Raw genomic sequence first — 15,691 nt, 5'->3', positions numbered from 1 at the left:
GCCAGAGAAGTCTCGTTCTGTCCCGTAAAGGAGGACTCACCAATGCAGAGCAGTCTACTGAGCTGCAGCTAGTCTGGCCATGTCCCCGTGTCCCGTCTTGCACAGTACCCTGCCGTGTCTCCTCCAAGGGTAAGGGTCAAGATGCTTACCCAGCACTGGAGCCCTAGCACTACACACATTCTACTTCTGAAGCTAAAGAAAATGAAAACAAATCACAAAGAAATCAAAATACTATCTTAAGCCTATCCCCACCTAAATTTAAAAGCCATCTCGTATCCATCTCAAGAACAGGTTTGAGGTCTTCAACGCTAATGTCCTTGTGGGACTGAGTTAGTTCACTAAGCATAATGTTCTCCGATTCCTCCCAAGCTAGGTAGTGATTTACAAAATAATTGCTCCTGCACTGAGTAGTATTCCATCATGTGTATATACCACCATTTCTCAATCCATTCAGTTGTGGTTGGACATTTGGGCTGTTTCCATGTAGTTGTGATGATGAATAATGCTGCTATGAACACTGGTATACAAGTCTCTGTTTGTGCCTCAGTTCTCACTGGTAATAAGAGAGATGCAATTTGAAACCACAAGGAGATACCATCTTACTCCTGTAGCAGTGGCAAAGTTTGACAGGACAGCAGATAATAAATGTTGGAGAGGATGTGGACAAAAAGGAACTCTTATACATGTTGGTGGGATTGTAAAATGGTACAACCGTTCTGGAAGACAGGCATTTCCTGAAAAAGCTGAACATAGAAATTCCATATGACCGAGCTATTTCATGACTTAGAACATACCCTGAAAAAAAAAATGAGAACTGAGGCACAAATGGAGACTGGTACACCAATGTTCATAGCAAGATTATTCCAATAGCTAGTCCCTGCTTGGAATACATCCACTAAATTTTCTTGAAAAATATATTTTTTTTTCTCTCAGAATTTTATTAGCTGGCATTTGGGCAAGAGAGAAAACCCCTGAAACAGTCACCCACCTGGTTCAGGACAACTGGAAGAGGAGCCTTGTGGAAACATGCTCTCACTGAGGTGAAAGCAGACCTTTGATTTTCTTTGCTTTTATAGGAGCTGACTTAAGCATCTGGTCTAAGTTCAGTTTTACACGGGGCTGGGGGTTATTACTATTCCCAGATCGAGACTTGGCAGGAAGGAGAACATGACAAATGACAAAGGGGGCAATTTCTCCCTCGAAATGTAAGAGTGGGATGGTAATTAAACAGGCGTAAAACCTCAATGTTTGCAAGGGAGCAAGATAAGTCGTGATTTCTTCATTGGTACCTGACCCCCAACCCTGAAACTGCCTTGAGTTTGCCCTTCCCAAGGCTGCCCTCGCAGCGGGGTGAGCAGTGGCTGTGGAAGGCCTGGCGCAGAAGGGAGGGGGCTGACTTTGCTACAGCAAGAAGGGGCTTGAGGAGGAATAGCAGGCTTGGCGAAGAGCAGCCTGCACCCCTACGACCCCAAGACTTCTATCACATTTACAAATACATACATAAATACATTACATACAACAGCGAGTCTGGGAGGCGGGCTCCACACAAAGGTTCGGCTGACACAGTTACATGTCTCAGGAATTCTAGGAAAGGGTGCTGGCCTCCCAGTTACGGGCTCTGTGGTTTTCTCCTGCTGGGGTAAGCCCATCCCAGCCCACCCCGCTTCAAGGTTCAGTTTGTCCAGTAAGGAGAGTTGCTGTAAGCAGGTTTTGAGCCTTGAGACTTGGGCTGCAGGGAGCTGGGTTGGTTGCGCTGACCGGAGCCACTCTGAGCGTCCTGCGGAACGTGGTGGTGCAGCAGCTGGGAGTGTGGCTGCTGGTGTGCAGGCAGGATGTGCAAGAATGGTGGGGGTGCGTACCCAGGAGCTGCACCAGGGGTCAGAGGCCCAGTGGAGCCCAAGGCTGAAGGCAGGTTGAATGGTGGAGGGGTCCCTGCATGAAATCCCTGCTTGTCAAAAGCCTGGGTCTTATAGACAGAACCAGTCAAGTCTGGTAGGCCGGTGGTACTTGACGGATACTCCTTTGCCAGGCCCAGAACCTGTAGACTTGGTTTGTGCCTGTGATGATCCACTATATCCACCCTTGGTATAATCTCCTGCTGCTGTGCCCTGGGTCAGATCGTCATAGCCTGCACTGTAACTGTGCTGCCCATAGCCACTAGCCTGCTGAAAAGGCGTCGTGGGGGTGCTGAGCCAGCCTCAGAGCCACCACACAGCCCAGCAGCCCTTTCTGAACCCTGCGCTGCCCCCCGGCTACAGCTACACCGGCCTCCCCTACTACACAGGCGTGCCCAGTGCCTTCCCATATGGGCCCACTATGTTTGTTCCTCCAGCCTCGGCCAAGCAGCACAGCCTGAAAAATATATTTGCAATAAATAAATCACTTATTAGACAAAATTGTATTGTTTTATCTCCAACTACATTTCTGTCACTAAGGCCATGTTTTCTGTCTACTGTCTACTTTTCCCAACTTTTACATTCCAGTCACCAATTACTATTAATTAGTTTAGTGGTAAGGAATTATGGTGGTGGTGGTTGTTTTAAGTGCTGTCGAATCATAGACGAGTCATGGTGATCCTATGAACAGAAGACCTGAACACTTGTATAACTTTCATAGTTTCTCCACATTCATAGAGTTTCTGGAGGCAAGCTACTTCAGAAGTGGATGCCACTCCTGCTTCCAAGCTTATTTTAATCGGGGAGCTCCACCAACACTGTCCACCATGGGTGACCAATATCGCACCTGACACATGAGCATCACATTGTTTAACATCACAGCAACCACGAGTTACCTCTGTACAGAAAATGGACAGAATAGTGCTATACCACTTAGAAGAATGTTTTACCAAAAAACAATTAAAACCAGGCCTGAGGGCCACAGATTAAAATCACCCACTTTTGGCTTGGTGGCATAACTTTCTATCCACTAGGCCAACAGAGCTGTCTCATTGTTGTTGTTATTGTTATTGTTCTTGTTGTTAAGTGCCATCGAGTCATAGACGACTCATAGTGACCCTGTGAATGAAAGACCTAAACATTTGGATAACTTTCATCATTTCTCCACATTCACAGAGTTTCCAGAGGCAAGCTATTTTGGAAGTGGATGCCAGCCTGCTTCAAATCTATCAGCTGCTCTGCGGGAGAAAAATGGGCACCCAACTCCCATGCAATTTATTGTCTCTGAAACTCCACAGGAAGTCAGCTATGTGTTGGTTCTGACTCCACCGTCCACATCAACAAGAGTTACTGAAAAACTGAGGTCAACAATCTTCCAAATGTTTAATCTGCTGTACTGCTCTGACAGTTCCTCTTCCAATCATGTTTCCCTACTATTTTCTATATCTTTTGAGTTCTATGGTTCACTGAAAGAGCTCACAGAAACTCATAAACCCATCAAAAAAATGATTCACCTGCCTGGGTGATGTTAGCCAGTGTTGCAGAGACTGGTGAGCGAGGAGCCAGGATCCTAGAGACTGTCATATTCAGCCCAGCTGAATGCTGTATCCCAGGAGAGCGAGGACCCCAAGAGAGCTAGCATTGAGCTTCCTTGAGCTCCCATAGACCTCTAGTAGGGTAGGGTTTATAGCCCAACCTAATCCGATCATCTTACTATAATGACTACTTTATCACGCAATGCAAGGGTATGGATGACAAGGCCACATTAATTCATCATAGCACATTGTGGTATTTTAAGTTGTTTCATAAGATTGTTAAAGTTGGGCAATTCATAAAAAGCCTAAAGAACAAATGATGCCTTTGAATTATGGTACTGATGAAGAATATTGTATAAACCCTGGTGTCTAAAAGAATGAATTTATGTGGCTTGGAAAAAAAAATACAGATTACTTCTTAGCAGTAAAGATGGTCAAGATTTGTCTCACATGTTTTGAGCACGACGTTGGGAAGAACTAATCTCTGATAATAGAGCACTCGAGTGGCCCAGAGGTCAGAAGCTGTAAGCCACCCTAAAGCCCTGTGGCCTGAATCCACCAGCTGCTCCATGGGATAGGATGGACAATCTCCCGTGAGATTTACTGCCTACGAAAACCCGCTGGATGGTCGGCTATGAGTCACACAGCAACAGTTCATTACAAAGGACAATGCGTCTGGGGAAACTGGGTTTAAGCACAGCAGAGATTGCAGGAACCAGGAGGGGCTGGATTTCCCTGATGTATGAAGCAGAGTCCTAACCATGCTGGGGCCTTTCTCTGCTCACGCTGTCGCTGCTGTGAAGCGAAGTGACACTCCTCCACACCAGCCCACCGCTGTCCAATGGCTCTAACTCGTAGGGACCTCTGTCTGGTTTCTGAGCTGTAACTCTTCATGGGAGACTCCCCACCTTTCTTCCCAAGAGCAGCCTATGGATCTTGCCCAGATTGTTTAATATGATGGCAGTGTGATCCTCCTCACCCAGCAATGCTTAGTCAGCTTTTATTAGCCAAGCCAAAAGGCAGTTTCTGAGGGAGTATTTCTTCACCCTTTACGTCTCCTCCTTCTATTAAAACTCATAATTATTTCTTATTGGTTTGCTTACAAAGTTTGTGCACATTGTGTTTCATTATTCTTCATTCACTTTGTGTGTCATACAATTATTCTCATGTATTATCTTTTCTAAAATTAATCACCATTAGACCTTGCCCATCATACCCTGTCTTGAAATTCATGACTAGTAAGTATATTCTAAGAACTCATGGCTGGAATCCATGTGTTTCCATGACTGTGAATCTTAACAGGAAGAGATTACCTCATCTCTCTCAGAGCAGCTGCTGGGTTTGAACCACCAAGCTTTCAGTTAGTAGATCAACACACAATTCACTCTGCTACCAGAACCCCTTCTCCTATATTCTCTCTTATAAAGTTAAAAATAAAACTTGTCCAAAAAAATTTAAAAAAAATAAAACTTGTCAAATTGATTTCAAAGGACTTGAACTTACGACAGCCTCAAGTATATTGGAGTCGATCTGAGCTATGTTGAGTTTTCTGTTCTTCCAGACGCGGATCTCAACACCTTCTTTCTGAAATGCCTTGGGGTGGCCTCAAGCCTTCAACGTGCTGGTTTGCACGTGAGCACATTAATCACTTGCACCACCCAGAAGCTTCTTCTTTATTATACTCAAAAGAAGAAAAAATAGTTTTTCATGATGAGAAGAGAGCCCAGTGACGTGTCAATGAGTGGTTCTAATTATACAATTATTTATTCATTCCAACGACATGATGGGTTACATTTGCTTATTGATTTCTCTCCTCTGAAATAGATGGCTTTGTTTAGTTCTGAAGAAGCGAACCGTTTTCCTGACACCAGCCTCTTGTTTAATAGTTTCAGAATAATCTATATTTCACTAAGATGATGACTTATTAGACTCAGCCTTCTGCTGTCTTGCAAACTCCTGATTTAAAGCAGGTTAGCACTTGCATCGTATCTAATAAATCGGTCCCAATCGGTGGTTCCTCCTTATACACTCATCTCTCACTATATAAACCCCGGCCTGGCATGTTTTAGGATGCACCCAGAAATTTGTTTTCCAGACAAGATCCTTCTTTTCTAAACTCTCCCACTGAAACAGTTGCCTCTCTTTTTTTTTTTATAACCCATATAAAACTTTTAGATAAGTAGAGGGTGCCACGATCAATATTCATAGTGTGATTTATTGGTGCAGGGAGCATCTCACTGAAACCTCCCTGTAAATCCAGTGTGCAAAGTAGTTAGTACAATAATCCATCTCCGGGATATTTTAAACGGGACCATAATAGGCTTGAAAGGCAGAGTGGCTGTGAATCACCTGCCTGCGGTGTAGGTACTTAAGAGACTTTATTAGCTCAAATGCTTCAAGCTCAGTGCTGCACCACCCCCCCCCCATCCCCCAAGCCTTAACACACTGAATCTCAGCTCAGTGATGCCTTTTCTCCAGGAATGGTTTGGGTTATTTGGGGGTTTTTTGTTGTTTGTTCTTTTCTCTTGCTATGCTAAGCATTCCTGTTCTATGTCATATGAATGCAGTATTCTCCTGAAAGTCATTGAGGATACTAAATTGAAATTTCAAGTTATTTTCTATTCCTTAGTTTCCCCTCTAGGATGAGTTTTAGGAGGTCTGGTGATTCAGTAAATTAAGCATCAGGACGCTAACTGAATGTTAGTGGTTTGACTCCAACTGTCTGCAGGACAACATTGAGGCCATCTTTTCCTATTGAGATTACCACTTCACACTAGATGCCTCTGAAGTGAACAAAAACACAGGGGAGACACTGACTTCTTAGAACATTCAACCATACACCATACAAAGAGCAACATTGCTCAAGGATAAAGTTCAGATGGGGTAGGATAAAAAAGAATAAGGGAAATGAGAATTACAGGAGGGAAGTAGGAATGTTCATTGTGTGTATTATAAATAATGCCATAAAACAAAATGTGTCTGTGTGGTTGAATGGAAAACCAATTTGTAATGTAAACGTCCACTAAAATAAACATATTATGAATGGTGGTGGGGTGGGAAGATTCCCACTTCACCTGACTCCACTCTGCTCTGTAATAGAGTCTTGTTACGAATCAGGGTCACCACAGCAACAGTGAGTTTTCCCGTTTTCTTTTGAAATGTCAGCTTTCCAGCTATGCTCCCCCACTCCTACCCCCACATAGTGATTCTTCTCTACGTGTATCTAGGGGGACGTTGGGTTTCATGCTGACTGCTAGCATGGCTATCACTTACGTCCTGTGAACAAGCTGCACTCACTGAGCTGTGGATTGGTGTCAAACCAGAGCAAAAGGCATGCCCACTGTCATAAGGACTCTCAGATGCAACTTTTGAAGAAGATCTGAAAAGAGATTGGAGTAATCTCAGCGGAAACAAGGGAAATAAATCCTCAGAAAGATTGAGGCAACAGTCACGGCAATGGACCAAAACACACTAATGCTCTAATGCTCACACAGATGGCACAGAACCAGGTAACCACTGCTGCCAAGGGCATCACATGACTGCGGGAGTGCTGGTGGCCTAGTGGTTAGAAGCTGCCCTGCAATAGCAAAAGCACGGATGGAGGTTGAATCAGCCAGCTGGTTGGCCAGGGAAGGATGGGCAATCTCCTCCTGTGCAATTTACTGCTTCTAAAATGTCACACTGGTTGGTCAGTGGGTTCCAACTCAATGGCACACAACAACAATACGATGACTGTACAATGTTCAGGTCTCAAAATGTACCATTTGGTAGGACATATGCTGGACCTTGAGTCATATGTACTTGTGTAGAAAATCATGTAGGACACAGAGGGTTCTAGAAACTGTAATCAGTTGTTGTTGTTGCTGTGTACCATAAAGTTGAAACTGACCCTCCAATGGGTTTTCAGAGGCAGTTAATTGTATGGGAGGAGACTGCATGTTCTATTCCCACAGAACAGCTGGTGGCCTCGAACTGCATGCCTTCAGGATGCAACACAGCTTCTTGCCACCAGGTCACCAGAGCTAACAGTTACTAGTTAAAGTGGCTTCTTGCTATGAGGCTGCAAGAGATAATAGTTAAAGCAGTTGTGATGTGTGCCTTCAAGACAACTGTGCCTCATAGCAGCCCTGAGTGTGAAAGCAAGTGCTCGTGGAGTTTTCTGGGATGTAACTGGGAAGGGCGCACACTGCCAGGTCCTCCTCCCTCTGAGGAGTTGGTTATTGGTAGATTTGGAGCCACCTTTGGCTCAGCCGCGAAGTACCTCACTGTCAGAAGTCATTTAAGCACGCTGCGGTCCTAGCCTATCCTCCACCAGGTTTCCAGAGGGAGCAAACTGCACAGGAGTTGATTGTCTCAATTTCTCTTCCAGAACAGCTGGTGGGTTCAAACCAACTGACTTCAGGGAGAAAGTGCAGCCCCTGACCCCACCAGAACCCTTCAGATCATAAATCAGGATGAGAGAGGAGTGTTAAAATGTAAAGACGTCACTTTGAAAACGGAGATGCATTTCAAAGAAACCAGGATCTTTTCAGTTCTTTTGTGATATTTCTTCAGTTGTAGTTATTATATTTTCTTTCCGTTTTGTTGATTCTTGATCATGAATTCGCTCTATGTCAACCAGCTCTTTTAGGGTACAGTGATTCATTGTTTTATCCAGAGACTCTGTCAGAATTACAGGTCAAGACTTGAATTTGTTCGGTAATTCCTTCAAGTTGGGAAACACTGACGTGTGTTCTTCCCTTTTAACTCTAGCTCTTCCCACAGTATCATTGTAACACTTTGTCTTTTAAAGGTGCCCCTTGAATCTTCTGCTCAGCTCCCCGACTTCAGAGTTCCTTCCCTTTGTTTTGGCTCTTTTTCATTCCAATGCAACTGTGAGAATTCCCATGACGTTCATTTTAGTCTTTTCTTTCTTCCCTGTCTTTGTAATGACCTTTTTGCTCTCTTTATGGATTATGTGGTGGATGTCATCCCTTCATCTGGTCATTGATCATTGGTGTTCAGTGCATCAAATATACGCATGAGATGGTTTTTAAAGTTGGTTGTGATAAAATCAAGGTCTTATTTGGCTCTTGCGGACTTGTTTTCCTTTTCTTCACCTTCAATATGAACTCACATATGATTAATTGATGATGTGTTCCAGTGTCAGCCTTATTTTGAGCACCGATATTGAGCGTCTCTAATGCCTCTTTCCATGGATGTCAATCTTATTTCTAGTTAGTGCAAAAACGAGGTGAACGTATATTGATAGTTACTAGGGTTTGTTTGGTGGTTTTTTTTAATAGTATTTGCAACAATAAATCATTGGTAGCACCTTCTTCAAAACATATCTGTTTGTTCTTTTGGCAGTCGATGGGATATTCAGTGCTCTTCTCCAACACCATAGTCCAAAGGCATCGATTCTTCTTTTGTCACCCTTACTCATTGTCCAGCTCTCAGAAGCATAGCAAGTAACTGAAAAGATCAGGCACACCTTAGTCTTCAAGCTGACATCATTATTCTTTAGCAATTTGGAGAGGTCCCTGGCAGCATATTTTCCCGACTAAACACATACACTGATTTCCTTACTGCTAGTATCAAGGGTGTTAATTGTGGATCCAAGTACTTGACAATTTCAATCTTTCCTCCATCTATCATGATATTCCTTATTGGTCTGGTGGTAGGGATTTTTGTCTTCTTGATGTGGAGATTAGTTCATACTGAAGGCTGACGTCCTTGATCTTCCACAGCGCGCATTTACTTCATCACTTTCAGCAAGTAAGATTGTGTCATTGGCAGAGTAGTTGATGAGTCTTTCTCCTATCCTGATAGCACATTTTCATTAGAGAATCTGGTTTCCCATTTACTCAGCATAGAGATTAAATAGAGAAAGAATACAACCCTGATGCACACCTTACCTGATTTTAAGCCAGGCAGTGTTCCCTTGGTCCATTTGGACACAGTTTCATAATCGAAGTATATCATGCTAAATCATATTAGCATAATTACATTCTCTGGGCTTTCTATTCTTCTCAATGCCAGCTATAATTCATTATGATCTACATAATGTTTAAATAGTTGCTGTCAGCGAGGATCCATCTGACATCATCAATGATATCTCTGATGCCACAGCCTCTTCTAAACCCAGTCTGAATTATTGACAGTTGTCATGAAATTGGCTGTGACTCCTGGACACCTTATGTATGACAAAACAAAATAGTACCTGACTCTATGCAATCTCAGTAATCATTTGAGTTGATTTGTGTCATGGACGTGTCCATTTGTGGTGTATCTCTCTACTAACTAATGTTTTCTGTACGTTCAACATGGCATTTAAAAATAAGTCCGAAAGATTTCCTCACCGCCTCAGGAAATTTGCTAACCTTTGATACAGAATCAAAGTGTTTTGCTGTCTCTTTCCTTTTAAACAATCTGATAACTCTTTTGTCCTTGAAGGTGAGACTAATTATGCTAGGAATATTGTCACCTTTATTTGGAATCTTCACACCTTAAATTTGATAAAGTACACTGAACCAACACATCAGCTGGTCCTTTCAACATGTTCATCCAAGAATCCATCTGTTCAACATAGGGCTCTAACGACGACACTACTGTTAAAACCAGATGGACTGCTTTGTCCTTGTGCTCAAAGGCAGCAACATCTTCACAGGATTAGCACAAGCACTTTCTGTTCCCCTCACACCAGAGGAGAGGTCATTTCCCAGGTAGGACCTCTGTAGTGTAAGATCCGTACCCCCTCGTTGTGTTCCAGATAAATAGTACTTAAAAAATCCACCAAAACCCCCAAGACAAAACAAAAGCTCCAGCAGTCTCACTGTCCTTTACATCACAGTTTAAGGAGGAGGATTGAATAGCAATGAAATGTTATGACTGAGGACCCTTAATTATATAAACATTCCAAACAACATCCAACATAGAACACCGTTCATGATGCTGGAATTATGCTATCGGATTCAATACTCCCGGTTCTAATACCCAAAGGAAACGTAGAAAATAATATTGGCAGTTATGATAAATCCAGTGCAAACTCCTAGTCACATCAATAGGGAACTCAGTTTGGGTAAGTATAGAAGGAAAATGCCTGCCTAGGTCCACACTGGCTACCTTCAGCCAGACTTGATTAGTTCTAACCAGGCAGTGGAGAGAGGAGAGAAAGGTGAAGCTGAGACCACCAGCTGGCTCACTTCCTGTCCCACTTAACTCCAGTATCTCCTTATACAATTTAGATGGGATAGCTGGCTTTTGCCATGGGACTGAGCATATCCTGCGCCTCGTCACTCATGTTTTTGTTAAATGTCTAGCTAGCTCCTCCTCACAGCATCCACAAGCACAAGAAAACAAAGTACTCTACAGTCCTGCACAACCCTCCTAATCTTGGCTCTGGTTAAGTTCACTGCTGCCATCAATATGCTAATCCACCTCACTGAGAGTCTCTTTTTCTCCTTCCTTTTGCCCAAGACCTCTGCAAACCAGGTGTCCTTCTTGTAGACTGGCCCCTCAGGGCAGGATGCCCAAAGCATGTGAGGCCAAGTCTCAGTGTTTTCATTTCTATGGCACATTCTGGATTCAATTTTCCCAAGAAATAGAAGACTTAGAATTTAAATTTATAAGCCTTAATTTATTCAAGTCCTTATATTTCTGTATTTCATTTTAATATAAAATAACTAAAGATTTTTGCTATAATGGAATGTTCTGTAAATAGAAACAAATAAATATATGATAGACAATATATAACTGTGAAAATGTTCAACTATTTGGGTAGAAATATGTCAAGAGTCCAGATTCAATGTCAAAATTATGAGACCTCAAAAGTAAGTGGATCAGAGCTCAGCATAAATAAAAATCCTAACAACTAGACTAATAAGCAAAATTAATTAAATATAAGGACTTGAATAATTTAAAATGTGTTCCATTAAATTAACATCATTGCTATCCTCTTCCTGCTTCACCTAACAAGGAAGGGAATATTTCATACTCTTCACCATTCCATAAATCAAGGGCATCAATCTTTTTTGAGCTTCCTTATTCTTTATCCCACTTTCACATGCATATTGCCCTGTCATCCCTGAGTCAGCACTCAACAACAGCTGAGCTTCAAGTGGATTTTCTAAGACCGCCCATCTTTCTCCAGCAGAGCAGCTGGGAAATTTGAAGTGACCAGAGGCACTTTAGAGCCGTCAGAGTAAGCAAACATACAGGCTTGGGTCAGGAGCCCCTCAGTCTTCACAGTCATGATGCTGGTTTTAACACTTTCAGGAGAGATTTTGAAGCAGGTGTGCCCACTGAAATGTGCTATTTAATTCCTTGACTACTGTTTCCATGGATGTTGTTTGTGGCTTCAAGTAAAATGAAATATTTGACAAATTCAGAATTTCCTCCTTTTATCATGTTTTTGCTTATTAGCCTAGTTGAGGTCTCATCATTTTGACGTTGAACCTGGACTCTCGACAGATTTCTACCCAAATACTTGCACATTTTCACGGTCTATTGTCTATCATATATTTATTTCTATTTACAGAATATTCCATTATAGCAAATAGCTTTAGTTTTCTTATGTTAAAAAGAAACACAGAAATATAAAGACTTGAATAATTTAAAATGTGCTCCATGAAATTAACACCATTGCTATCCTTCTCCTGCAGAGCAGCTGGTGGATTCAAATCACAGGCCTTCAGAATTGCACTGCAGCTTCTTGCCGTTAGCCCACCAGAGTTCCCTGAATAACTTAAAATGTGTTCCATTAAATTAATATCATTTAGATAGTTATTACTTGAACACAAGATTTTAAAACTAAGAAACATGTAACTCAAACTTATTTGTTATGAAGTAACAAATCAGTGTTTGTATAAAGAAGGTTGACAACTATCAATGTTTGTATAAAGAATGTTACAAATTACCAGAATCAGTGTTAAGTATTACCTCTTTAGCTACAAGAAAGTTGTCTTCAAATTCTCATTTTTCATTAAAACTCTATAGTCCCATTGTCAAGACTGTTGACTACAGAGCCAAGCAAACTAAAGCTGTGTACAATCTCAATCTCTTCACCATCCATCCTGATGCTGCCAATTGGTCCAGTGGTGAGAATCTTTGTCTTCTTGACATTGAGCCTCAGTCCATATTGCAGGCTGCAGTCCTTGACACTCTGCAGCAGGCGCTTCAGGTCCTCTTCAGTTTCAGCAGGCAGGGTTGTGTCATCCGCATAACGCAGGTTGTTGATAAATCGTCCACCACTCTTGACCCCACATTTCTTCTCATAGAGCCCAGCCTCCCGGATAATCTGTTCTGCATATAGGTTGAAAAGGTATGGATGGTGAAGAGATTGGGATTGTACACCGCTTTAGTTTGCTTGGCTCTGTAGTCAACAGTCTTGGCACCAGCAGCCAGGAAATTAAAGGGCGCATTGCCATGGGAAAGTCTGCTGTTAGGGACCTCTCCAAAGTACTGAAGAGCAATGGTGTCTCTCTGGAGACTAAGGTGCGTCTGATACAGGCCATGGTCTTCGCAATCACTTGTTATGCATCAGAGAGTTGGACAATAACCAAGGAGGATAGAAGGAGAATTGATGCCTTTGAGCTGTGGTGCTGGAGAAGAGTATTGAGAATACCATGGACTGCTAGGAAAACAAACAGATTTGTCCTGGAAAGGGTTAAACCGGGTGGCTCCTTGGAGGCAAGGATTCTGAGGCTCCGTCTAACATACTTTGGACCTGTTGTGAGGAGAGATCAGTCCTTGGAGAGGGACATCATGCTTGGGAGGGTGGAGGGACAGCGCAGAAGAGGAAGGCCCTCTATGAGGTGGATTGATTCAGTGACTGGGATAATTGGGATGGGCGTGTCAGAGACAGTGTGATTGGCATAGGACAGAGCGGAGTTTAGGGCTGATGTACACAGGGTCGCTATGAGTCGCAAGCGACTCGATGGCACATAACAACAACAACAACAGTCCCATTGTTATTGTTGTTGTTACTTGCTGCGGAGTCGGGATTTCTAGCAATCCTATGTATAATAGCTCCGAAACCTGCTCTAATCTGAGCCAGTTTCACTCCCTCCAACACATCTACCCCAGGATAGTCTCCATACCCTGAGTCAAATGAGTCAGTCACAAAAGCACAAACACTGTATCAGAGCACTCGCCTTAAAAGCTAAAGAACTGTTCACACACAGACAAAATTATTCTAGGATAGATACCCGGGAGGGGAGGCAGCCAGCGGGAAGAAGAGGATGAATAAATAGATAATAAATATTCATTAAAACTTGAAAAGGAAAGTCAACATGGAATTAATGGGTGATGAGCGATCGCGAGCATTGTTACGGAACAGAGTGTGCAGGGACAATTGGTTGAAAAGCAATACACTTTGGAAACTTTCACTCAAATCACAATAAATAAAAAAATTATAAAACACCAAACTCTGAAGTTTTGATTTTGCAAATAGTCTCACAACATCTTCTGTTAATAGTCTTTTGAGTCCTTCCTTATTGATTTATATATCACATACTGCTAACTCTTACCACATGGGTGACAGATGATAATCTAAATAAATTGTAAATATTATACCATTCAATTATATGAAAAAACAAAAATCAAACTACAAGAGACACACTACCATGTGTCCATGAGATGGAATCTGCATTATAGATCTCGTAAGTGAAGTGTTGTCTTAGTTTATTAATGCTGTTAAAACAGAATTAGCAAACTGAAACTTTTTAAAAAAGCTTAGAAACCTGAAAGTGTGAGTGCAAGATGTCACCTCTAGGGAAGGGACTCTTCTTGTGCTCTGAGGAAATGCGCACATTGATTCTGTAGTCTAAGGCTGCCTCTGTGACTTCCTTACTGACAACTTGCTTTCTCCTGTGCTTAATCCACTCCTGCTACATATCAAATGTGGTTGGTGTAAGATACTCTGCAGCATACTGCTATGTCCTCATTATCATACCAAAGAAAAAGTTATATGCCAATAGGGTCATATTCACATTTACAGGAGATAGAATTTCAATACATATTTGGGGGAAAGACCATGATTTAATCCATATCATTTGTCCATGATCAAACAGCTAATATATATATAGGAGGAAAGTTAGGACACTGGCTCTTATGTGCTGATTCACAATCATGGTGAGAACCCAATGACTTGTAGATATTATTATATTATTATATTATATATTATATTATTATATTATTATTATTATTATTATTATTATTATTAATCATTATTTAAAATTAGTATTCTAGAATACACCAGTTGTTCAAGAAGTCAGTTGTAAGTATCTTTGTTTTAGTTGTCTTGAAGATCTTTCTGTGTAATAAAGAATAGGTCTCTAGGTCAAATGAAATTATTTTTATTCCATTTGGAAGAATAGGAAGTATCTATACTGTCTTTAAAAAGTGCTTTTTCAAAAAGCCCATGAAGGATTCTAACAGAGAACTGCTGAGAGTGGAGCTCCCTAGGCTGTTAGCAAGAGATCTGACCTTGCTTCTACCACAGCTCTACTTCTTATCAGCTTCCTAAGTAAGTATTTTAACTGTCACAAACCCAAAGAATTCTGACACTAAAAGCAATTTTGAAGAGCACTACTTAAATCCTTTTTTAAACATGAATCTTATCAGTTTTGTCAACTATTTCTCTGGTGAAAGTTTCCACATCCTCTCAGTCTTTGAACTTCTCTCAGCATGGATTCCAGACCATCACCAACGCCTGAATCATTGTGGTTATTGTTTGCGGTGAAGTCAGAACTCACAGTTGACCCTCCAGCAGGTTTCCAGAGACTATAAATCACACAGGAGAATATTACCCATCTTTCCCCCTGGTGAATTTGAAACTCCTGCCTTTGTATTAATAGGAAACTCCTTACCTGTGAAGCCACAAGAAAAATGGAAATCCCAAAATACTTAATTATGCTCATATGAAGCTTATAAATAGACTGAGAAGAAATTGTCCAAACAGAGCTAGGAAACACTGCGTGGGTTATAGTCAGAAAGGTGTGCTTTAAGGTTTTCTCTTTCTCCATATGCTTATCCCAGCAGGCATCCTTTCTTCAAGCCTCAATGCTGAGCAAATTATTTTTAAAAATTGCACTATATGAAGAAGATTGTGATATCAGGATTGAAGGAAGACTCATCAACAACCTGCGTTATGCAAATGGCATAACATTGCTTGTAGAAAGTGATAAAGACTTGAGGGACTTATTACAGAAAATCACAGCCTGCAATCCTCAATATGGATTATATCACTACCAACAAAACAAAAATTCTCACCATCTGCCC

The 15,691-nt window shown here is 41.7% G+C and overlaps 1 pseudogene; it reads right to left on the bottom strand.

Annotated features, from left to right (window-relative positions):
- Positions 1-1,672: 1,672 nt before the first annotated feature.
- LOC102859600 overlaps positions 1,673-15,691 on the bottom strand; it is a 36,190-nt pseudogene continuing 22,171 nt past the window's right edge.

This window comes from Elephantulus edwardii, unplaced genomic scaffold (genome assembly GCF_000299155.1).
Source record: "Elephantulus edwardii isolate Elephantulus edwardi_28Jun2011 unplaced genomic scaffold, EleEdw1.0 scaffold00003, whole genome shotgun sequence".
In the NCBI taxonomy this organism is placed as follows: Eukaryota; Metazoa; Chordata; class Mammalia; order Macroscelidea; family Macroscelididae; genus Elephantulus; species Elephantulus edwardii.
Note: the sequence above shows the minus strand (reverse complement) of the source record. Positions and strands in the feature narration are given on the sequence as shown.